Source organism: Coregonus lavaretus, assembly GCF_964263955.1.
Source record: "Coregonus lavaretus genome assembly, chromosome: 39".
NCBI classification, from domain to species: Eukaryota; Metazoa; Chordata; class Actinopteri; order Salmoniformes; family Salmonidae; genus Coregonus; species Coregonus lavaretus.
This window is the reverse complement of record NC_140026.1, coordinates 390,127-414,278: the sequence shown is the minus strand read 5'-3', so window position 1 is coordinate 414,278 and position 24,152 is coordinate 390,127. Positions and strand designations below refer to the sequence as shown.

Sequence of the window (24,152 nt, the reverse complement as noted above, 5' to 3'; positions counted from 1 at the left end):
GTGTGCTCCCAGTAGACTAAATGGAGAGAAGGGGAGGTAGACACATGGGTCCTGTGTGCTCCCAGTAGACTAAATGGAGAGAAGGGGGAGGTAGACAACATGGGTCCTGCTCCAGTAGACTAAATGGAGAGAAGGGGAGGTAGACAACATGGGTCCTGTGTGCTCCCAGTAGACTAAATGGAGAGAAGGGGAGGTAGACAACATGGGTCCTGTGTGCTCCCAGTAGACTAAATGGAGAGAAGGGGAGGTAGACAACATGGGTCCTGTGTGCTCCCAGTAGACTAAATGGAGAGGAAGGGAGGTAGACAACATGGGTCCTGTGTGCTACCAGTATACTAAATGGAGAGAAGGGGAGGTAGACAACATGGGTCCTGTGTGCTCCCAGTAGACTAAAAAGAGAGAAGGGGAGGTAGACAACATGGGTCCTGTGTGCTCCAGTAGAATAAATGGAGAGAAGGGGAGGTAGACAACATGGGTCCTGTGTGCTCCCAGTAGACTAAATGGAGAGAAGGAGAGGTAGACAACATGGGTCCTGTCCTGCTCCCAGTAGACTAAATGGAGAGAAGGGGAGGTAGACAACATGGGTCCTGTCCTGCTCCCAGTAGACTAAATGGAGAGAAGGGGATGTAGACAACATGGGTCCTGCTCCCAGTAGACTAAATGGAGAGAGAAGGGGAGGTAGACAACATGGGTCCTGTCCTGCTCCCAGTAGACTAAATGGAGAGAAGGGGAGGTAGACAACATGGGTCCTGTCCTGCTCCCAGTAGACTAAATGGAGAGAAGGGGAGGTAGACAACATGGGTCCTGCTCCCAGTAGACTAAATGGAGAGAAGGGGAGGTAGACAACATGGGTCATGTGTGCTCCCAGTAGACTAAATGGAGAGAAGGGGAGGTAGACAACATGGATCCTGCTCCTAGTAGACTAAATGGAGAGAAGGGCAGGTAGACAACATGGGTCCTGTGTGCTCCAGTAGACTAAATGGAGAGAAGGGGAGGTAGACAACATGGGTCCTGTGTGCTCCCAGTAGACTAAATGGAGAGAAGGGGAGGTAGACAACATGGGTCCTGTGTGCTCCCAGTAGACTAAATGGAGAGAAGGGGAGGTAGACATCATGGGTCCTGTGTCCTCCCAGTAGACTAAATGGAGAGAAGGGGAGGTAGACAACATGGGTCCTGTCCTGCTCCCAGTAGACTAAATGGAGAGAAGGGGAGGTAGACAACATGGGTCCTGTCCTGCTCTCAATAGACTAAATGGAGAGAAGGGGAGGTAGACAACAATGGGTCCTGTGTGCTCCCAGTAGACTAAATGGAGAGAAGGGGAGGTAGACAACATGGGTCCTGTGTGCTCCCAGTAGACTAAATAGAGAGAAGGGGAGGTAGACAACATGGGTCCTGTGTGCTCCCACTAGACTAAATGGAGAGAAGGGGAGGTAGAAAACATGGGTCCTGTGTGCTCCCAGTAGACTAAATGGAGAGAAGGGGAGGTAGACAACATGGGTCCTGTGTGCTCCCAGTAGACTAAATGGAGAGAAGGGGAGGTAGACAACATGGGTCCTGTGTGCTCCCAGTAGACTAAATGGAGAGAAGGGGAGGTAGACAACATGGGTCCTGTGTGCTCCCAGTAGACTAAATGGAGAGAAGGGGAGGTAGACAACATGGGTCCTGTGTGCTCCCAGTAGACTAAATGGAGAGAAGGGGAGGTAGACAACTGGGTCCTGTGTGCTCCCAGTAGACTAAATGGAGAGAAGGGGAGGTAGACAACATGGGTCCTGTGTGCTCCCAGTAGACTAAATGGAGAGAAGGGGAGGTAGACAACATGGGTCCTGTGTGTCCCAGTAGACTAAATGGATAGAAGGGGAGGTAGACAACATGGGTCCTGCTCCCAGTAGACTAAATGGAGAGAAGGGAGGTAGACATCATGGGTCCTGTGTGCTCCCAGTAGACTAAATGGAGAGAAGGGGAGGTAGACAACATGGGTCCTGCTCCCAGTAGACTAAATGGAGAGAAGGGGGAGGTAGACAACATGGGTCCTGTGTGCTCCCAGTATACTAAATGGAGAGAAGGGGAGGTAGACAACATGGGTCCTGTGTGCTCCCCAGTAGACTAAATGGAGAGAAGTGGAGGTAGACAACATGGGTCCTGTGTGCTCCCAGTAGACTAAATGGAGAGAAGGGGAGGTAGACAACATGGGTCCTGTGTGCTCCCAGTAGACTAAATGGAGAGAAGGGGAGGTAGACAACATGGGTCCTGTGTGCTCCCAGTAGACTAAATGGAGAGAAGGGGAGGTAAACCACATGGGTCCTGTGTGCTCCCAGTAGACTAAATGGAGAGAAGGGGAGGTAGACAACATGGGTCCTGTGTGCTCCCAGTAGACTAAATGGAGAGAAGGGGAGGTAGACAATATGGGTCCTGTGTGCTCCCAGTAGACTAAATGGAGAGAAGGGGAGGTAGACAACATGGGTCCTGTGTGCTCCCAGTAGACTAAATGGAGAGAAGGAGAGGTAGACAACATGGGTCCTGTCCTGATCCCAGTAGACTAAATGGAGGAGAAGGGGAGGTAGACAACATGGGTCCTGTCCTGCTCCCAGTAGACTAAATGGAGAGAAGGGGAGGTAGACAACATGGGTCCTGTGTGCTCCCAGTTGACTAAATGGAGAGAAGGGGAGGTAGACAACATGGGTCCTGTGTGCTCCCAGTAGACTAAATGGAGAGAAGGAGAGGTAGACAACATGGGTCCTTTGTGCTCCAAGTAGACTAAATGGAGAGAAGGGGAGGTAGACAACATGGGTCCTGTGTGCTCCCAGTAGACTAAATGGAGAGAAGGGGAGGTAGACAACATGGGTCCTGCTCCCAGTAGACTAAATGGAGAGAAGGGGGAAGTAGACAACATGGGTCCTGTGTGCTCCCAGTAGACTAAAATGGAGAGAAGGGGAGGTAGACAACATGGGTCCTGTGTGCTCCCAGTAGACTAAATGGAGAGAAGGGGAGGTAGACAACATGGGTCCTTGTGCTCCCAGTAGACTAAATGGAGAGAAGGGGAGGTAGACAACATGGGTCCTGTGTGCTCCCAGTAGACTAAATGGAGAGAAGGGGAGGTAGACAACATGGGTCCCTGTGTGCTCCCAGTAGACTAAATGGAGAGAAGGGGAGGTAGACAACATGGGTCCTGTGTGCTCCCAGTAGACTAAATGGAGAGAAGGGGAGGTAGACAACATGGGTCCTGTGTGCTCCCAGTAGACTAAATGGAGAGAAGGGGAGGTAAACAACATGGGTCCTGTGTGCTCCCAGTAGACTAAATGGAGAGAAGGGGAGGTAGACAACATGGGTCCTGTGTGCTCCCAGTAGACTAAATGGAGAGAAGGGGAGGTAGACAACATGGGTCCTGTGTGCTCCCAGTAGACTAAATGGAGAGAAGGGGAGGTAGACAACATGGGTCCTGTGTGCTCCCAGTAGACTAAATGGAGAGAAGGAGAGGTAGACAACATGGGTCCTGTCCTGATCCAGTAGACTAAATGGAGAGAAGGGGAGGTAGACAACATGGGTCCTGTCCTGCTCCCAGTAGACCAAATGGAGCGAAGGGGAGGTAGACAACATGGGTCCTGTGTGCTCCCAGTAGACTAAATGGAGAGAAGGGGAGGTAGACAACATGGGTCCTGTGTGCTCCCAGTAGACTAAATGGAGAGAAGGAGAGGTAGACAACATGGGTCCTGTGTGCTCCCAGTAGACTAAATGGAGAGAAGGGGAGGTAGACAACATGGGTCCTGTGTGCTCCCAGTAGACTAAATGGAGAGAAGGGGAGGTAGACAACATGGGTCCTGCTCCCAGTAGACTAAATGGAGAGAAGGGGAGGTAGACAACATGGGTCCTGTCCTGCTCCCAGTAGACTAAATGGAGAGAAGGGGAGGTAGACAACATGGGTCCTGTGTGCTCCCAGTAGACTAAATGGAGAGAAGGGGAGGTAGACAACATGAGTCCTGTGTGCTCCCAGTAGACTAAATGGAGAGAAGGGGAGGTAGACAACATGGGTCCTGTGTGCTCCCAGTAGACTAAATAGAGAGAAGGGGAGGTTGACAACATGGGTCCTGTGTGCTCCCACTAGACTAAATGGAGAGAAGGGGAGGTAAAAAACATGGGTCCTGTGTGCTCCCAGTAGACTAAATGGAGAGAAGGGGAGGTAGACAACATGGGTCCTGTGTGCTCCCAGTAGACTAAATGGAGAGAAGGGGAGGTAGACAACATGGGTCCTGTGTGCTCCCAGTAGACTAAATGGAGAGAAGGGGAGGTAGACAACATGGGTCCTGTGTCTTCCCAGTAGACTAAATGGAGAGAAGGGGAGGTAGACAACATGGGTCCTGTGTGCTCCCAGTAGACTAAATGGAGAGAAGGGGAGGTAGACAACATGGGTCCTGTGTGCTCCCAGTAGACTAAATGGAGAGAAGGGGAGGTAGACAACATGGGTCCTGTGTGCTCCCAGTAGACTAAATGGAGAGAAGGAGAGGTAGACAACATGGGTCCTGTGTGCTCCCAGTAGACTAAATGGAGAGAAGGGGAGGTAGACAACATGGGTCCTGTGTGCTCCCAGTAGACTAAATGGAGAGAAGGGGAGGTAGACAACATGGGTCCTGCTCCCAGTAGACTAAATGGAGAGAAGGGGAGGTAGACAACATGGGTCCTGTCCTGCTCCCAGTAGACTAAATGGAGAGAAGGGGAGGTAGACAACATGGGTCCTGTGTGCTCCCAGTAGACTAAATGGAGAGAAGGGGAGGTAGACAACATGAGTCCTGTGTGCTCCCAGTAGACTAAATGGAGAGAAGGGGAGGTAGACAACATGGGTCCTGTGTGCTCCCAGTAGACTAAATGGAGAGAAGGGGAGGTAGACAACATGGGTCCTGTGTGCTCCCAGTAGACTAATGGAGAGAAGGGGAGGTAGACAACATGGGTCCTGTGTGCTCCCAGTAGACTAAATGGAGAGAAGGGAGGTAGACAAACATGGGTCCTGTGTGCTCCAAGTAGACTAAATGGAGAGAAGGGGGAGGTAAACAACATGGGTCCTGTGTGCTCCCAGTAGACTAAATGGAGAGAAGGGGAGGTAGACAACATGGGTCCTGTGTGCTCCCAGTAGACTAAATGGAGAGAAGGGGAGGTAGACAACATGGGTCCTGTGTGCTCCAGTAGACTAAATGGAGAGAAGGAGAGGTAGACAACATGGGTCCTGTCCTGATCCCAGTAGACTAAATGGAGAGAAGGGGAGGTAGACAACATGGGTCCTGTCCTGCTCCCAGTAGACTAAATGGAGAGAAGGGGAGGTAGACAACATGGGTCCTGTGTGCTCCCAGTAGACTAAATGGAGAGAAGGGGAGGTAGACAACATGGGTCCTGTGTGCTCCAGTAGACTAAATGGAGAGAAGGGAGGTAGACAACATGGGTCCTGTGTGCTCCCAGTAGACTAAATGGAGAGAAGGAGAGGTAGACAACATGGGTCCTGTCCTGATCCCAGTAGACTAAATGGAGAGAAGGGGAGGTAGACAACATGGGTCCTGTCCTGCTCCCAGTAGACTAAATGGAGAGAAGGGGAGGTAGACAACATGGGTCCTGTGTGCTCCCAGTAGACTAAATGGAGAGAAGGGGAGGTAGACAACATGGGTCCTGTGTGCTCCCAGTAGACTAAATGGAGAGAAGGAGAGGTAGACAACATGGGTCCTGTGTGCTCCCAGTAGACTAAATGGAGAGAAGGGGAGGTAGACAACATGGGTCCTGTGTGCTCCCAGTAGACTAAATGGAGAGAAGGGGAGGTAGACAACATGGGTCCTGCTCCCAGTAGACTAAATGGAGAGAAGGGGAGGTACACAACATGGGTCCTGTCCTGCTCCCAGTAGACTAAATGGAGAGAAGGGGAGGTAGACAACATGGGTCCTGTGTGCTCCAGTAGACTAAATGGAGAGAAGGGGAGGTAGACAACATGAGTCCTGTGTGCTCCCAGTAGACTAAATGGAGAGAAGGGGAGGTAGACAACATGGGTCCTGTGTGCTCCCAGTAGACTAATAGAGAGAAGGGGAGGTTGACAACATGGGTCCTGTGTGCTCCCACTAGACTAAATGGAGAGAAGGGGAGGTAGAAAACATGGGTCCTGTGTGCTCCCAGTAGACTAAATGGAGAGAAGGGGAGGTAGACAACATGGGTCCTGTGTGCTCCCAGTAGACTAAATGGAGAGAAGGGGAGGTAGACAACATGGGTCCTGTGTGCTCCCAGTAGACTAAATGGAGAGAAGGGGAGGTAGACAACATGGGTCCTGTGTCTTCCCAGTAGACTAAATGGAGAGAAGGGGAGGTAGACAATATGGGTCCTGTCCTGCTCCCAGTAGACTAAATGGAGAGAAGGGGAGGTAGACAACATGGGTCCTGTGTGCACCCAGTAGACTAAATGGAGAGAAGGGGAGGTAGACAACATGAGTCCTGTGTGCTCCCAGTAGACTAAATGGAGAGAAGGGGAGGTAGACAACATGGGTCCTGTGTGCTCCCAGTAGACTAATGGAGAGAAGGAGAGGTAGACAACATGGGTCCTGTCCTGATCCCAGTAGACTAAATGGAGAGAAGGGGAGGTAGACAACATGGGTCCTGTCCTGCTCCCAGTAGACTAAATGGAGAGAAGGGGAGGTAGACAACATGGGTCCTGTGTGCTCCCAGTAGACTAAATGGAGAGAAGGGGAGGTAGACAACATGGGTCCTGTGTGCTCCCAGTAGACGAAATGGAGAGAAGGGGAGGTAGACAACATGGGTCCTGTGTGCTCCCAGTAGACTAAATGGAGAGAAGGGGAGGTAGACAACATGGGTCCTGTGTGCTCCCAGTAGACTAAATGGAGAGAAGGGGAGGTAGACCAACATGGGTCCTGTGTGCTCCCAGTAGACTAAATGGAGAGAAGGGGAGGTAGACAACATGGGTCCTGTGTGCTCCCAGTAGACTAAATGGAGAGAAGGGGAGGTAGACAACATGGGTCCTGTGTGGTCCCAGTAGACTAAATGGAGAGAAGGAGAGGTAGACAACATGGGTCCTGTCCTGATCCCAGTAGACTAAATGGAGAGAAGGGGAGGTAGACAACATGGGTCCTGTGTGCTCCCAGTAGACTAAATGGAGAGAAGGGGAGGTAGACAACATGGGTCCTGTGTGCTCCCAGTAGACTAAATAGAGAGAAGGGGAGGTTGACAACATGGGTCCTGTGTGCTCCCACTAGACTAAATGGAGAGAAGGGGGAGGTAGAAAACATGGGTCCTGTGTGCTCCCAGTAGACTAAATGGAGAGAAGGGGAGGTAGACAACATGGGTCCTGTGTGCTCCCAGTAGACTAAATGGAGAGAAGGGGAGGTAGACAACAGGGGTCCTGTGTGCTCCCAGTAGACTAAATGGAGAGAAGGGGAGGTAGACAACATGGGGTCCTGTGTCTTCCCAGTAGACTAAATGGAGAGAAGGGGAGGTAGACAACATGGGTCCTGTGTGCTCCCAGTAGACTAAATGGAGAGAAGGGGAGGTAGACAACATGGGTCCTGTGTGCTCCCAGTAGACTAAATGGAGAGAAGGGGAGGTAGACAACATGGGTCCTGTGTGCTCCCAGTAGACTAAATGGAGAGAAGGAGAGGTAGACAACATGGGTCCTGTGTGCTCCCAGTAGACTAAATGGAGAGAAGGGGAGGTAGACAACATGGGTCCTGTGTGCTCCCAGTAGACTAAATGGAGAGAAGGGGAGGTAGACAACATGGGTCCTGCTCCCAGTAGACTAAATGGAGAGAAGGGGAGGTAGACAACATGGGTCCTGTCCTGCTCCCAGTAGACTAAATGGAGAGAAGGGGAGGTAGACAACATGGGTCCTGTGTGCTCCCAGTAGACTAAATGGAGAGAAGGGGAGGTAGACAACATGAGTCCTGTGTGCTCCCAGTAGACTAAATGGAGAGAAGGGGAGGTAGACAACATGGGTCCTGTGTGCTCCCAGTAGACTAAATGGAGAGAAGGGGAGGTAGACAACATGGGTCCTGTGTGCTCCCAGTAGACTAAATGGAGAGAAGGGGAGGTAGACAACATGGGTCCTGTGTGCTCCCAGTAGACTAAATGGAGAGAAGGGGAGGTAGACAACATGGGTCCTGTGTGCTCCAAGTAGACTAAATGGAGAGAAGGGGAGGTAAACAACATGGGTCCTGTGTGCTCCCAGTAGACTAAATGGAGAGAAGGGGAGGTAGACAACATGGGTCCTGTGTGCTCCCAGTAGACTAAATGGAGAGAAGGGGAGGTAGACAACATGGGTCCTGTGTGCTCCCAGTAGACTAAATGGAGAGAAGGAGAGGTAGACAACATGGGTCCTGTCCTGATCCCAGTAGACTAAATGGAGAGAAGGGGAGGTAGACAACATGGGTCCTGTCCTGCTCCCAGTAGACTAAATGGAGAGAAGGGGAGGTAGACAACATGGGTCCTGTGTGCTCCCAGTAGACTAAATGGAGAGAAGGGGAGGTAGACAACATGGGTCCTGTGTGCTCCCAGTAGACTAAATGGAGAGAAGGGGAGGTAGACAACATGGGTCCTGTGTGCTCCCAGTAGACTAAATGGAGAGAAGGAGAGGTAGACAACATGGGTCCTGTCCTGATCCCAGTAGACTAAATGGAGAGAAGGGGAGGTAGACAACATGGGTCCTGTCCTGCTCCCAGTAGACTAAATGGAGAGAAGGGGAGGTAGACAACATGGGTCCTGTGTGCTCCCAGTAGACTAAATGGAGAGAAGGGGAGGTAGACAACATGGGTCCTGTGTGCTCCCAGTAGACTAAATGGAGAGAAGGAGAGGTAGACAACATGGGTCCTGTGTGCTCCCAGTAGACTAAATGGAGAGAAGGGGAGGTAGACAACATGGGTCCTGTGTGCTCCCAGTAGACTAAATGGAGAGAAGGGGAGGTAGACAACATGGGTCCTGCTCCCAGTAGACTAAATGGAGAGAAGGGGAGGTACACAACATGGGTCCTGTCCTGCTCCCAGTAGACTAAATGGAGAGAAGGGGAGGTAGACAACATGGGTCCTGTGTGCTCCCAGTAGACTAAATGGAGAGAAGGGGAGGTAGACAACATGAGTCCTGTGTGCTCCCAGTAGACTAAATGGAGAGAAGGGGAGGTAGACAACATGGGTCCTGTGTGCTCCCAGTAGACTAAATAGAGAGAAGGGGAGGTTGACAACATGGGTCCTGTGTGCTCCCACTAGACTAAATGGAGAGAAGGGGAGGTAGAAAACATGGGTCCTGTGTGCTCCCAGTAGACTAAATGGAGAGAAGGGGAGGTAGACAACATGGGTCCTGTGTGCTCCCAGTAGACTAAATGGAGAGAAGGGGAGGTAGACAACATGGGTCCTGTGTGCTCCCAGTAGACTAAATGGAGAGAAGGGGAGGTAGACAACATGGGTCCTGTGTCTTCCCAGTAGACTAAATGGAGAGAAGGGGAGGTAGACAACATGGGTCCTGTCCTGCTCCCAGTAGACTAAATGGAGAGAAGGGGAGGTAGACAACATGGGTCCTGTGTGCACCCAGTAGACTAAATGGAGAGAAGGGGAGGTAGACAACATGAGTCCTGTGTGCTCCCAGTAGACTAAATGGAGAGAAGGGGAGGTAGACAACATGGGTCCTGTGTGCTCCCAGTAGACTAAATGGAGAGAAGGAGAGGTAGACAACATGGGTCCTGTCCTGATCCCAGTAGACTAAATGGAGAGAAGGGGAGGTAGACAACATGGGTCCTGTCCTGCTCCCAGTAGACTAAATGGAGAGAAGGGGAGGTAGACAACATGGGTCCTGTGTGCTCCCAGTAGACTAAATGGAGAGAAGGGGAGGTAGACAACATGGGTCCTGTGTGCTCCCAGTAGACGAAATGGAGAGAAGGGGAGGTAGACAACATGGGTCCTGTGTGCTCCCAGTAGACTAAATGGAGAGAAGGGGAGGTAGACAACATGGGTCCTGTGTGCTCCCAGTAGACTAAATGGAGAGAAGGGGAGGTAGACAACATGGGTCCTGTGTGCTCCCAGTAGACTAAATGGAGAGAAGGGGAGGTAGACAACATGGGTCCTGTGTGCTCCCAGTAGACTAAATGGAGAGAAGGGGAGGTAGACAACATGGGTCCTGTGTGGTCCCAGTAGACTAAATGGAGAGAAGGAGAGGTAGACAACATGGGTCCTGTCCTGATCCCAGTAGACTAAATGGAGAGAAGGGGAGGTAGACAACATGGGTCCTGTGTGCTCCCAGTAGACTAAATGGAGAGAAGGGGAGGTAGACAACATGGGTCCTGTGTGCTCCCAGTAGACTAAATGGAGAGAAGGGGAGGTAGACAACATGGGTCCTGTGTGCTCCCAGTAGACTAAATGGAGAGAAGGAGAGGTAGACAACATGGGTCCTGTCCTGATCCCAGTAGACTAAATGGAGAGAAGGGGAGGTAGACAACATGGGTCCTGTCCTGCTCCCAGTAGACTAAATGGAGAGAAGGGGAGGTAGACAACATGGATCCTGTGTGCTCCCAGTAGACTAAATGGAGAGAAGGGGAGGTAGACAACATGGGTCCTGTGTGCTCCCAGTAGACTAAATGGAGAGAAGGAGAGGTAGACAACATGGGTCCTGTGTGCTCCCAGTAGACTAAATGGAGAGAAGGGGAGGTAGACAACATGGGTCCTGTGTGCTCCCAGTAGACTAAATGGAGAGAAGGGGAGGTAGACAACATGGGTCCTGCTCCCAGTAGACTAAATGGAGAGAAGGGGAGGTAGACAACATGGGTCCTGTCCTGCTCCCAGTAGACTAAATGGAGAGAAGGGGAGGTAGACAACATGGGTCCTGTGTGCTCCCAGTAGACTAAATGGAGAGAAGGGGAGGTAGACAACATGAGTCCTGTGTGCTCCCAGTAGACTAAATGGAGAGAAGGGGAGGTAGACAACATGGGTCCTGTGTGCTCCCAGTAGACTAAATAGTGAGAAGGGGAGGTTGACAACATGGGTCCTGTGTGCTCCCACTAGACTAAATGGAGAGAAGGGGAGGTAGAAAACATGGGTCCTGTGTGCTCCCAGTAGACTAAATGGAGAGAAGGGGAGGTAGACAACATGGGTCCTGTGTGCTCCCAGTAGACTAAATGGAGAGAAGGGGAGGTAGACAACATGGGTCCTGTGTGCTCCCAGTAGACTAAATGGAGAGAAGGGGAGGTAGACAACATGGGTCCTGTGTCTTCCCAGTAGACTAAATGGAGAGAAGGGGAGGTAGACAACATGGGTCCTGTCCTGCTCCCAGTAGACTAAATGGAGAGAAGGGGAGGTAGACAACATGGGTCCTGTGTGCACCCAGTAGACTAAATGGAGAGAAGGGGAGGTAGACAACATGAGTCCTGTGTGCTCCCAGTAGACTAAATGGAGAGAAGGGGAGGTAGACAACATGGGTCCTGTGTGCTCCCAGTAGACTAAATGGAGAGAAGGAGAGGTAGACAACATGGGTCCTGTCCTGATCCCAGTAGACTAAATGGAGAGAAGGGGAGGTAGACAACATGGGTCCTGTCCTGCTCCCAGTAGACTAAATGGAGAGAAGGGGAGGTAGACAACATGGGTCCTGTGTGCTCCCAGTAGACTAAATGGAGAGAAGGGGAGGTAGACAACATGGGTCCTGTGTGCTCCCAGTAGACTAAATGGAGAGAAGGGGAGGTAGACAACATGGGTCCTGTGTGCTCCCAGTAGACTAAATGGAGAGAAGGAGAGGTAGACAACATGGGTCCTGTCCTGATCCCAGTAGACTAAATGGAGAGAAGGGGAGGTAGACAACATGGGTCCTGTCCTGCTCCCAGTAGACTAAATGGAGAGAAGGGGAGGTAGACAACATGGGTCCTGTGTGCTCCCAGTAGACTAAATGGAGAGAAGGAGAGGTAGACAACATGGGTCCTGTGTGCTCCCAGTAGACTAAATGGAGAGAAGTTGAGGTAGACAACATGGGTCCTGTGTGCTCCCAGTAGACTAAATGGAGAGAAGGGGAGGTAGACAACATGGGTCCTGCTCCCAGTAGACTAAATGGAGAGAAGGGGAGGTAGACAACATGGGTCCTGTCCTGCTCCCAGTAGACTAAATGGAGAGAAGGGGAGGTAGACAACATGGGTCCTGTGTGCTCCCAGTAGACTAAATGGAGAGAAGGGGAGGTAGACAACATGAGTCCTGTGTGCTCCCAGTAGACTAAATGGAGAGAAGGGGAGGTAGACAACATGGGTCCTGTGTGCTCCCAGTAGACTAAATAGAGAGAAGGGGAGGTTGACAACATGGGTCCTGTGTGCTCCCACTAGACTAAATGGAGAGAAGGGGAGGTAGAAAACATGGGTCCTGTGTGCTCCCAGTAGACTAAATGGAGAGAAGGGGAGGTAGACAACATGGGTCCTGTGTGCTCCCAGTAGACTAAATGGAGAGAAGGGGAGGTAGACAACATGGGTCCTGTGTGCTCCCAGTAGACTAAATGGAGAGAAGGGGAGGTAGACAACATGGGTCCTGTGTCTTCCCAGTAGACTAAATGGAGAGAAGGGGAGGTAGAAAACATGGGTCCTGTGTGCTCCCAGTAGACTAAATGGAGAGAAGGGGAGGTAGACAACATGGGTCCTGTGTGCTCCCAGTAGACTAAATGGAGAGAAGGGGAGGTAGACAACATGGGTCCTGTGTGCTCCCAGTAGACTAAATGGAGAGAAGGAGAGGTAGACAACATGGGTCCTGTGTGCTCCCAGTAGACTAAATGGAGAGAAGGGGAGGTAGACAACATGGGTCCTGTGTGCTCCCAGTAGACTAAATGGAGAGAAGGGGAGGTAGACAACATGGGTCCTGCTCCCAGTAGACTAAATGGAGAGAAGGGGAGGTAGACAACATGGGTCCTGTCCTGCTCCCAGTAGACTAAATGGAGAGAAGGGGAGGTAGACAACATGGGTCCTGTGTGCTCCCAGTAGACTAAATGGAGAGAAGGGGAGGTAGACAACATGGGTCCTGTGTGCTCCCAGTAGACTAAATGGAGAGAAGGGGAGGTAGACAACATGGGTCCTGTGTGCTCCCAGTAGACTAAATGGAGAGAAGGAGAGGTAGACAACATGGGTCCTGTCCTGATCCCAGTAGACTAAATGGAGAGAAGGGGAGGTAGACAACATGGGTCCTGTCCTGCTCCCAGTAGACTAAATGGAGAGAAGGGGAGGTAGACAACATGGGTCCTGTGTGCTCCCAGTAGACTAAATGGAGAGAAGGGGAGGTAGACAACATGGGTCCTGTGTGCTCCCAGTATACTAAATGGAGAGAAGGAGAGGTAGACAACATGGGTCCTGTGTGCTCCCAGTAGACTAAATGGAGAGAAGGGGAGGTAGACAACATGGGTCCTGTGTGCTCCCAGTAGACTAAATGGAGAGAAGGGGAGGTAGACAACATGGGTCCTGCTCCCAGTAGACTAAATGGAGAGAAGGGGAGGTAGACAACATGGGTCCTGTCCTGCTCCCAGTAGACTAAATGGAGAGAAGGGGAGGTAGACAACATTGGTCCTGTGTGCTCCCAGTAGACTAAATGGAGAGAAGGGGAGGTAGACAACATGGGTCCTGTGTGCTCCCAGTAGACTAAATAGAGAGAAGGGGAGGTTGACAACATGGGTCCTGTGTGCTCCCACTAGACTAAATGGAGAGAAGGGGAGGTAGAAAACATGGGTCCTGTGTGCTCCCAGTAGACTAAATGGAGAGAAGGGGAGGTAGACAACATGGGTCCTGTGTGCTCCCAGTAGACTAAATGGAGAGAAGGGGAGGTAGACAACATGGGTCCTGTGTCTTCCCAGTAGACTAAATGGAGAGAAGGGGAGGTAGACAACATGGGTCCTGTCCTGCTCCCAGTAGACTAAATGGAGAGAAGGGGAGGTAGACAACATGGGTCCTGTGTGCACCCAGTAGACTAAATGGAGAGAAGGGGAGGTAGACAACATGAGTCCTGTGTGCTCCCAGTAGACTAAATGGAGAGAAGGGGAGGTAGACAACATGGGTCCTGTGTGCTCCCAGTAGACTAAATGGAGAGAAGGAGAGGTAGACAACATGGGTCCTGTCCTGATCCCAGTAGACTAAATGGAGAGAAGGGGAGGTAGACAACATGGGTCCTGTCCTGCTCCCAGTAGACTAAATGGAGAGAAGGGGAGGTAGACAACATGGGTCCTGTGTGCTCCCAGTAGACTAAATGGAGAGAAGGGGAGGTAGACAACATGGGTCCTGTGTGCTCCCAGTAGACGAAATGGAGAGAAGGGGAGGTAGACAACATGGGTCCTGTGTGCTCCCAGTAGACTAAATGGAGAGAAGGGGAGGTAGACAACATGGGTCCTGTGTGCTCCCAGTAGACTAAATGGAGAGAAGGGGAGGTAGACAACATGGGTCCTGTGTGCTCCCAGTAGACTAAATGGAGAGAAGGGGAGGTAGACAACATGGGTCCTGTGTGCTCCCAGTAGACTAAATGGAGAGAAGGGGAGGTAGACAACATGGGTCCTGTGTGGTCCCAGTAGACTAAATGGAGAGAAGGAGAGGTAGACAACATGGGTCCTGTCCTGATCCCAGTAGACTAAATGGAGAGAAGGGGAGGTAGACAACATGGGTCCTGTGTGCTCCCAGTAGACTAAATGGAGAGAAGGGGAGGTAGACAACATGGGTCCTGTGTGCTCCCAGTAGACTAAATGGAGAGAAGGGGAGGTAGACAACATGGGTCCTGTGTGCTCCCAGTAGACTAAATGGAGAGAAGGAGAGGTAGACAACATGGATCCTGTCCTGATCCCAGTAGACTAAATGGAGAGAAGGGGAGGTAGACAACATGGGTCCTGTCCTGCTCCCAGTAGACTAAATGGAGAGAAGGGGAGGTAGACAACATGGATCCTGTGTGCTCCCAGTAGACTAAATGGAGAGAAGGGGAGGTAGACAACATGGGTCCTGTGTGCTCCCAGTAGACTAAATGGAGAGAAGGAGAGGTAGACAACATGGGTCCTGTGTGCTCCCAGTAGACTAAATGGAGAGAAGGGGAGGTAGACAACATGGGTCCTGTGTGCTCCCAGTAGACTAAATGGAGAGAAGGGGAGGTAGACAACATGGGTCCTGCTCCCAGTAGACTAAATGGAGAGAAGGGGAGGTAGACAACATGGGTCCTGTCCTGCTCCCAGTAGACTAAATGGAGAGAAGGGGAGGTAGACAACATGGGTCCTGTGTGCTCCCAGTAGACTAAATGGAGAGAAGGGGAGGTAGACAACATGAGTCCTGTGTGCTCCCAGTAGACTAAATGGAGAGAAGGGGAGGTAGACAACATGGGTCCTGTGTGCTCCCAGTAGACTAAATAGAGAGAAGGGGAGGTTGACAACATGGGTCCTGTGTGCTCCCACTAGACTAAATGGAGAGAAGGGGAGGTAGAAAACATGGGTCCTGTGTGCTCCCAGTAGACTAAATGGAGAGAAGGGGAGGTAGACAACATGGGTCCTGTGTGCTCCCAGTAGACTAAATGGAGAGAAGGGGAGGTAGACAACATGGGTCCTGTGTGCTCCCAGTAGACTAAATGGAGAGAAGGGGAGGTAGACAACATGGGTCCTGTGTCTTCCCAGTAGACTAAATGGAGAGAAGGGGAGGTAGACAACATGGGTCCTGTCCTGCTCCCAGTAGACTAAATGGAGAGAAGGGGAGGTAGACAACATGGGTCCTGTGTGCACCCAGTAGACTAAATGGAGAGAAGGGGAGGTAGACAACATGAGTCCTGTGTGCTCCCAATAGACTAAATGGAGAGAAGGGGAGGTAGACAACATGGGTCCTGTGTGCTCCCAGTAGACTAAATGGAGAGAAGGAGAGGTAGACAACATGGGTCCTGTCCTGATCCCAGTAGACTAAATGGAGAGAAGGGGAGGTAGACAACATGGGTCCTGTCCTGCTCCCAGTAGACTAAATGGAGAGAAGGGGAGGTAGACAACATGGGTCCTGTGTGCTCCCAGTAGACTAAATGGAGAGAAGGAGAGGTAGACAACATGGGTCCTGTCCTGATCCCAGTAGACTAAATGGAGAGAAGGGGAGGTAGACAACATGGGTCCTGTGTGCTCCCAGTAGACTAAATGGAGAGAAGGGGAGGTAGACAACATGGGTCCTGTGTGCTCCCAGTAGACTAAATGGAGAGAAGGGGAGGTAGACAACATGGGTCCTGTGTGCTCCCAGTAGACTAAATGGAGAGAAGGAGAGGTAGACAACATGGGTCCTGTCCTGATCCCAGTAGACTAAATGGAGAGAAGGGGAGGTAGACAACATGGGTCCTGTCCTGCTCCCAGTAGACTAAATGGAGAGAAGGGGAGGTAGACAACATGGGTCCTGTGTGCTCCCAGTAGACTAAATGGAGAGAAGGGGAGGTAGACAACATGGGTCCTGTGTGCTCCCAGTAGACTAAATGGAGAGAAGGAGAGGTAGACAACATGGGTCCTGTGTGCTCCCAGTAGACTAAATGGAGAGAAGTTGAGGTAGACAACATGGGTCCTGTGTGCTCCCAGTAGACTAAATGGAGAGAAGGGGAGGTAGACAACATGGGTCCTGTCCTGCTCCCAGTAGACTAAATGGAGAGAAGGGGAGGTAGACAACATGGGTCCTGTGTGCTCCCAGTAGACTAAATGGAGAGAAGGAGAGGTAGACAACATGGGTCCTGTGTGCTCCCAGTAGACTAAATGGAGAGAAGTTGAGGTAGACAACATGGGTCCTGTGTGCTCCCAGTAGACTAAATGGAGAGAAGGGGAGGTAGACAACATGGGTCCTGCTCCCAGTAGACTAAATGGAGAGAAGGGGAGGTAGACAACATGGGTCCTGTCCTGCTCCCAGTAGACTAAATGGAGAGAAGGGGAGGTAGACAACATGGGTCCTGTGTGCTCCCAGTAGACTAAATGGAGAGAAGGGGAGGTAGACAACATGAGTCCTGTGTGCTCCCAGTAGACTAAATGGAGAGAAGGGGAGGTAGACAACATGGGTCCTGTGTGCTCCCAGTAGACTAAATAGAGAGAAGGGGAGGTTGACAACATGGGTCCTGTGTGCTCCCACTAGACTAAATGGAGAGAAGGGGAGGTAGAAAACATGGGTCCTGTGTGCTCCCAGTAGACTAAATGGAGAGAAGGGGAGGTAGACAACATGGGTCCTGTGTGCTCCCAGTAGACTAAATGGAGAGAAGGGGAGGTAGACAACATGGGTCCTGTGTGCTCCCAGTAGACTAAATGGAGAGAAGGGGAGGTAGACAACATGGGTCCTGTGTCTTCCCAGTAGACTAAATGGAGAGAAGGGGAGGTAGAAAACATGGGTCCTGTGTGCTCCCAGTAGACTAAATGGAGAGAAGGGGAGGTAGACAACATGGGTCCTGTGTGCTCCCAGTAGACTAAATGGAGAGAAGGGGAGGTAGACAACATGGGTCCTGTGTGCTCCCAGTAGACTAAATGGAGAGAAGGAGAGGTAGACAACATGGGTCCTGTGTGCTCCCAGTAGACTAAATGGAGAGAAGGGGAGGTAGACAACATGGGTCCTGTGTGCTCCCAGTAGACTAAATGGAGAGAAGGGGAGGTAGACAACATGAGTCCTGTGTGCTCCCAGTAGACTAAATGGAGAGAAGAGGAGGTAGACAACATGGGTCCTGTCCTGCTCCAGTAGACTAAATGGAGAGAAGGGGAGGTAGACAACATGGGTCCTGTGTGCTCCCAGTAGACTAAATGGAGAGAAGGGGAGGTAGACAACATGGGTCCTGTGTGCTCCCAGTAGACTAAATGGAGAGAAGGGGAGGTAGACAACATGGGTCCTGTGTGCTCCCAGTAGACTAAATGGAGAGAAGGAGAGGTAGACAACATGGGTTCTGTCCTGATCCCAGTAGACTAAATGGAGAGAAGGGGAGGTAGACAACATGGGTCCTGTCCTGCTCCCAGTAGACTAAATGGAGAGAAGGGGAGGTAGACAACATGGGTCCTGTGTGCTCCCAGTAGACTAAATGGAGAGAAGGGGAGGTAGACAACACTGGGTCCCTGTGTGGCTCCCAGTATACTAAATGGAGAGAAGGAGAGGTAGGACACAGGGACCCAGTGTTGTCTACCTCCCCTTCTCTCCATTTAGTCTACTGGGAGCACACAGGACCCATGTTGTCTACCTCCCCTTCTCTCCATTTAGTCTACTGGGAGCAGGACAGGACCCATGTTGTCTACCTCCCCTTCTCTCCATTTAGTCTACTGGGATCAGGACAGAACCCATGTTGTCTACCTCTCCTTCTCTCCATTTAGTCTACTGGGAGCACACAGGACCCATGTTGTCTACCTCCCCTTCTCTCCATTTAGTCTACTGGGAGCACACAGGACCCATGTTGTCTACCTCCCCTTCTCTCCATTTAGTCTACTGGGAGCACACAGGACCCATGTTGTCTACCTCCCCTTCTCTCCATTTAGTCTACTGGGAGCAGGACAGGACCCATGTTGTCTACCTCCCCTTCTCTCCATTTAGTCTACTGGGAGGACAGGACCCATGTTGTCTACCTCCCCTTCTCTCCATTTAGTCTACTGGGAGCACACAGGACCCATGTTGTCTACCTCCCCTTCTCTCCATTTAGTCTACTGGGAGCACACAGGACCCATGTTGTCTACCTCTCCTTCTCTCCATTTAGTCTACTGGGAGCACACAGGACCCATGTTGTCTACCTCCCCTTCTCTCCATTTAGTCTACTGGGAGCACACAGGACCCATGTTGTCTACCTCCCCTTCTCTCCATTTAGTCTACTGGGAGCACACAGGACCCATGTTTTCTACCTCCCCTTCTCTCCATTTAGTCTACTGGGAAGACACAGGACCCATGTTGTCTACCTCCCCTTCTCTCCATTTAGTCTACTGGGAGCACACAGGACCCATGTTGTCTACCTCCCCTTCTCTCCATTTAGTCTACTGGGAGCACACAGGACCCATGTTGTCTACCTCCCCTTCTCTCCATTTAGTCTACTGGGAGCACACAGGACCCATGTTTTCTACCTCCCCTTCTCTCCATTTAGTCTAGTGGGAGCACACAGGACCCATGTTGTCAACCTCCCCTTCTCTCTATTTAGTCTACTGGGAGCACACAGGACCCATGTTGTCTACCTCCCCTTCTCTCCATTTAGTCTACTGGGAGCACACAGGACTCATGTTGTCTACCTCCCCTTCTCTCCATTTAGTCTACTGGGAGCACACAGGACCCATGTTGTCTACCTCCCCTTCTCTCCATTTAGTCTACTGGGAGCAGGACAGGACCCATGTTGTCTACCTCCCCTTCTCTCCATTTAGTCTACTGGGAGCAGGACCCATGTTGTCTACCTCCCCTTCTCTCCATTTAGTCTACTGGGAGCACACAGGACCCATGTTGTCTACCTCAACTTCTCTCCATTTAGTCTACTGGGAGCACACAGGACCCATGTTGTCTACCTCTCCTTCTCTCCATTTAGTCTACTGGGAGCACACAGGACCCATGTTGTCTACCTCCCCTTCTCTCCATTTAGTCTACTGGGAGCAGGACAGGACCCATGTTGTCTACCTCCCCTTCTCTCCATTTAGTCTACTGGGAGCACACAGGACCCATGTTGTCTACCTCAACTTCTCTCCATTTAGTCTACTGGGAGCACACAGGACCCATGTTGTCTACCTCTCCTTCTCTCCATTTAGTCTACTGGGAGCACACAGGACCCATGTTGTCTACCTCCCCTTCTCTCCATTTAGTCTACTGGGAGCACACAGGACCCATGTTGTCTACCTCCCCTTCTCTCCATTTAGTCTACTGGGAGCAGGACAGGACCCATGTTGTCTACCTCCCCTTCTCTCCATTTAGTCTACTGGGATCAGGACAGGACCCATGTTGTCTACCTCTCCTTCTCTCCATTTAGTCTACTGGGAGCACACAGGACCCATGTTGTCTACCTCCCCTTCTCTCCATTTAGTCTACTGGGAGCACACAGGACCCATGTTGTCTACCTCCCCTTCTCTCCATTTAGTCTACTGGGAGCACACAGGACCCATGTTGTCTACCTCCCCTTCTCTCCATTTAGTCTACTGGGATCAGGACAGGACCCATGTTGTCTACCTCTCCTTCTCTCCATTTAGTCTACTGGGAGCACACAGGACCCATGTTGTCTACCTCCCCTTCTCTCCATTTAGTCTACTGGGAGCAGGACAGGACCCATGTTGTCTACCTCCCCTTCTCTCCATTTAGTCTACTGGGATCAGGACAGGACCCATGTTGTCTACCTCTCCTTCTCTCCATTTAGTCTACTGGGAGCACACAGGACCCATGTTGTCTACCTCCCCTTCTCTCCATTTAGTCTATTGGGAGCACACAGGACTCATGTTGTCTACCTCCCCTTCTCTCCATTTAGTCTACTGGGTGCACACAGGACCCATGTTGTCTACCTCCCCTTCTCTCCATTTAGTCTACTGGGAGCAGGACAGGACCCATGTTGTCTACCTCCCCTTCTCTCCATTTAGTCTACTGGGAAGACACAGGACCCATGTTGTCTACCTCCCCTTCTCTCCATTTAGTCTACTGGGAGCACACAGGACCCATGTTGTCTACCTCCCCTTCTCTCCATTTAGTCTACTGGGAGCACACAGGACCCATGTTGTCTACCTCCCCTTCTCTCCATTTAGTCTACTGGGAGCACACAGGACCCATGTTTTCTACCTCCCCTTCTCTCCATTTAGTCTAGTGGGAGCACACAGGACCCATGTTGTCAACCTCCCCTTCTCTCTATTTAGTCTACTGGGAGCACACAGGACCCATGTTGTCTACCTCCCCTTCTCTCCATTTAGTCTACTGGGAGCACACAGGACTCATGTTGTCTACCTCCCCTTCTCTCCATTTAGTCTACTGGGAGCACACAGGACCCATGTTGTCTACCTCCCCTTCTCTCCATTTAGTCTACTGGGAGCAGGACAGGACCCATGTTGTCTACCTCCCCTTCTCTCCATTTAGTCTACTGGGAGCAGGACCCATGTTGTCTACCTCCCCTTCTCTCCATTTAGTCTACTGGGAGCACACAGGACCCATGTTGTCTACCTCCCCTTCTCTCCATTTAGTCTACTGGGAGCACACAGGACCCATGTTGTCTACCTCTCCTTCTCTCCATTTAGTCTACTGGGAGCACACAGGACCCATGTTGTCTACCTCCCCTTCTCTCCATTTAGTCTACTGGGAGCACACAGGATCCATGTTGTCTACCTCCCCTTCTCTCCATTTAGTCTACTGGGAGCAGGACAGGACCCATGTTGTCTACCTCCCCTTCTCTCCATTTAGTCTACTGGGATCAGGACAGGATCCATGTTGTCTACCTCTCCTTCTCTCCATTTAGTCTACTGGGAGCACACAGGACCCATGTTGTCTACCTCCCCTTCTCTCCATTTAGTCTACTGGGAGCACACAGGACCCATGTTGTCTACCTCCCCTTCTCTCCATTTAGTCTACTGGGAGCACACAGGACCCATGTTGTCTACCTCCCCTTCTCTCCATTTAGTCTACTGGGATCAGGACAGGACCCATGTTGTCTACCTCTCCTTCTCTCCATTTAGTCTACTGGGACCACACAGGACCCATGTTGTCTACCTCCCCTTCTCTCCATTTAGTCTACTGGGAGCACACAGGACCCATGTTGTCTACCTCCCCTTCTCTCCATTTAGTCTACTGGGAGCACACAGGACCCATGTTGTCTACCTCCCCTTCTCTCCATTTAGTCTACTGGGAGCACACAGGACCCATGTTGTCTACCTCCCCTTCTCTCCATTTAGTCTACTGGGAGCACACAGGACCCATGTTGTCTACCTCCCCTTCTCTCCATTTCGTCTACTGGGAGCACACAGGACCCATGTTGTCTACCTCCCCTTCTCTCCATTTAGTCTACTGGGAGCACACAGGACCCATGTTGTCTACCTCCCCTTCTCTCCATTTAGTCTACTGGGAGCAGGACAGGACCCATGTTGTCTACCTCCCCTTCTCTCCATTTAGTCTACTGGGATCAGGACAGGACCCATGTTGTCTACCTCTCCTTCTCTCCATTTAGTCTACTGGGAGCACACAGGACCCATGTTGTCTACCTCCCCTTCTCTCCATTTAGTCTACTGGGAGCACACAGGACTCATGTTGTCTACCTCCCCTTCTCTCCATTTAGTCTACTGGGTGCACACAGGACCCATGTTGTCTACCTCCCCTTCTCTCCATTTAGTCTACTGGGAGCAGGACAGGACCCATGTTGTCTACCTCCCCTTCTCTCCATTTAGTCTACTGGGAAGACACAGGACCCATGTTGTCTACCTCCCCTTCTCTCCATTTAGTCTACTGGGAGCACACAGGACCCATGTTGTCTACCTCCCCTTCTCTCCATTTAGTCTACTGGGAGCACACAGGACCCATGTTTTCTACCTCCCCTTCTCTCCATTTAGTCTAGTGGGAGCACACAGGACCCATGTTGTCAACCTCCCCTTCTCTCTATTTAGTCTACTGGGAGCACACAGGACCCATGTTGTCTACCTCCCCTTCTCTCCATTTAGTCTACTGGGAGCACACAGGACCAATGTTGTCTACCTCCCCTTCTCTCCATTTAGTCTACTGGGAGCAGGACAGGACCCATGTTGTCTACCTCCCCTTCTCTCCATTTAGTCTACTGGGAGCAGGACCCATGTTGTCTACCTCCCCTTCTCTCCATTTAGTCTACTGGGAGCACACAGGACCCATGTTGTCTACCTCCCCTTCTCTCCATTTAGTCTACTGGGAGCACACAGGACCCATGTTGTCTACCTCTCCTTCTCTCCATTTAGTATACTGGGAGCACACAGGACCCATGTTGTCTACCTCCCCTTCTCTCCATTTAGTCTACTGGGAGCACACAGGACCCATGTTGTCTACCTCCCCTTCTCTCCATTTAGTCTACTGGGAGCAGGACAGGACCCATGTTGTCTACCTCCCCTTCTCTCCATTTAGTCTACTGGGATCAGGACAGGACCCATGTTGTCTACCTCTCCTTCTCTCCATTTAGTCTACTGGGAGCACACAGGACCCATGTTGTCTACCTCCCCTTCTCTCCATTTAGTCTACTGGGAGCACACAGGACCCATGTTGTCTACCTCCCCTTCTCTCCATTTAGTCTACTGGGAGCACACAGGACCCATGTTGTCTACCTCCCCTTCTCTCCATTTAGTCTACTGGGAGCAGGACAGGACCCATGTTGTCTACCTCCCCTTCTCTCCATTTAGTCTACTGGGAGCAGGACCCATGTTGTCTACCTCCCCTTCTCTCCATTTAGTCTACTGGGAGCACACAGGACCCATGTTGTCTACCTCCCCTTCTCTCCATTTAGTCTACTGGGAGCACACAGGACCCATGTTGTCTACCTCTCCTTCTCTCCATTTAGTCTACTGGGAGCACACAGGACCCATGTTGTCTACCTCCCCTTCTCTCCATTTAGTCTACTGGGAGCACACAGGACCCATGTTGTCTACCTCCCCTTCTCTCCATTTAGTCTACTGGGAGCACACAGGACCCATGTTTTCTACCTCCCCTTCTCTCCATTTAGTCTACTGGGAAGACACAGGACCCATGTTGTCTACCTCCCCTTCTCTCCATTTAGTCTACTGGGAGCACACAGGACCCATGTTGTCTACCTCCCCTTCTCTCCATTTAGTCTACTGGGAGCACACAGGACCCATGTTGTCTACCTCCCCTTCTCTCCATTTAGTCTACTGGGAGCACACAGGACCCATGTTTTCTACCTCCCCTTCTCTCCATTTAGTCTAGTGGGAGCACACAGGACCCATGTTGTCAACCTCCCCTTCTCTCTATTTAGTCTACTGGGAGCACACAGGACCCATGTTGTCTACCTCCCCTTCTCTCCATTTAGTCTACTGGGAGCACACAGGACTCATGTTGTCTACCTCCCCTTCTCTCCATTTAGTCTACTGGGAGCACACAGGACCCATGTTGTCTACCTCCCCTTCTCTCCATTTAGTCTACTGGGAGCAGGACAGGACCCATGTTGTCTACCTCCCCTTCTCTCCATTTAGTCTACTGGGAGCAGGACCCATGTTGTCTACCTCCCCTTCTCTCCATTTAGTCTACTGGGAGCACACAGGACCCATGTTGTCTACCTCAACTTCTCT

General features: G+C 51.3%; 2 protein-coding genes across 2 annotated transcripts in view; both read left to right on the top strand.

Moving 5' to 3' along the window:
* LOC311112629 (uncharacterized protein) overlaps positions 1–24,152 on the top strand; it is a gene marked incomplete at both ends in the record, with an annotated part of 121,252 nt that overhangs the window by 4,118 nt on the left and 92,982 nt on the right. The window lies entirely within an intron of this gene.
* LOC311112746 (uncharacterized protein) overlaps positions 1–24,152 on the top strand; it is a 224,199-nt gene that overhangs the window by 173,934 nt on the left and 26,113 nt on the right. The gene's annotated exons all lie outside the window — the stretch shown is intronic.